The sequence below is a fragment of the Papilio polytes genome, unplaced genomic scaffold (genome assembly GCF_000836215.1).
Source record: "Papilio polytes unplaced genomic scaffold, Ppol_1.0 DF821067.1, whole genome shotgun sequence".
Lineage (NCBI taxonomy): Eukaryota > Metazoa > Arthropoda > Insecta > Lepidoptera > Papilionidae > Papilio > Papilio polytes.
The window spans coordinates 3,066,092-3,067,300 of NW_013528137.1; the positions used below are offsets into that span (position 1 = coordinate 3,066,092).

Here is a 1,209-nt window from a genome sequence, read left to right on the forward strand (position 1 = left end):
GCCAAATGTCATCGAGATCTATTTAGCTATTTAGGCTACAAACTCTAACATCCATCCATCTAAACTTTCGCAATTATAATATTAGTAAGACGAAAATAAGAGTGTTTAAAATTGTCTTACTACGTTGCATTCAATTTGCAAAAGGCAGGAATTTATTCTCCTTAAACCTTAAATGTTAATTATAAAATTTTCACCACGAATTCCTTAAAACTTGTGGATTAGTGATTTCCTTACATATTGTCTTATCAAATATACATAAGGGATTATATAGTACATAGTTTCGGACTGCATATTGCATGAAGCGTAAGTTCGCAACATAACCGGTTTCGGAGCAATATAATAGAGAAGTTAACTGACCTGTCAATTGCCCGACAACAAAAGGGTTATTGTACGAGGGCAGTTATGATGAAAGTTTAATCAAGGTTGTCGACTTTAGAATCGATATTAACTGAGGCTATAACAAAATACATATATATGATCTATATTAGGAAATAGTTTATCATTATTCAAAATGAGATTAAAAATAATAGCTTAAAAATCTGATACTTAATTTCGGCGACACTTCCAGCCGGGGGTGTAACTCAGCGGTAGAGTGTCTGCTTCGCATGCTGAAAGTCCTGGGTTCAAATCCCAGCACCTCCATTCTTTTTTTTTAATTAATTTTGAAAGTAGAAATTACAAAATTCACATTAAAATTCTAGCATTCTTTTAATAAAATCCTACATAAAATAAAACGGTAAAAATGTAATTCAGCTTTTTGTACAAGAGTTTTTTTTACCGAAGTTCATGCGAATTTAACAAATGAAAATGTAAAACGTTTCTAACTAAAACATACATCAGATAAAGTAACATTTCCATTAAAAACCTGTTATTTTAATTAAAAATAACTGCAGTTGTCACATAAGTTTTTGCCGTAAAATGCTCTTAAAAAGCTTTGAAACAAACCATATTTTTTTTTGTTTCCAACCGTTAATGTTAGTTTATTACAATGTTTTGTATTTTTTTACAGTGAAATGTTGAAAAAATGTGTTTGTTGAATATATTTTAAATAGCGATACTCGTACAGCTAATTTAAAAGTAAGGTTTACTTCAAGTTTCTGTTTATTTTATTTCTGATGTTTACAAGGGAAAGAATTCAGATATGACGGCTGATAGAGATGTATGGAAGAGCAGCACCTGGAGTCGATTTTATCAGATTAAAGCTTATTT

General features: G+C 30.3%; 1 non-coding gene across 1 annotated transcript; it reads left to right on the forward strand.

The window, feature by feature from the left end:
- Window positions 1-570: 570 nt before the first annotated feature.
- On the forward strand, window positions 571-642 carry Trnaa-cgc. Its single transcript has one exon. It is a non-coding gene; the product is annotated as a tRNA-Ala (tRNA).
- The last annotated feature ends 567 nt before the right edge of the window (window positions 643-1,209 follow it).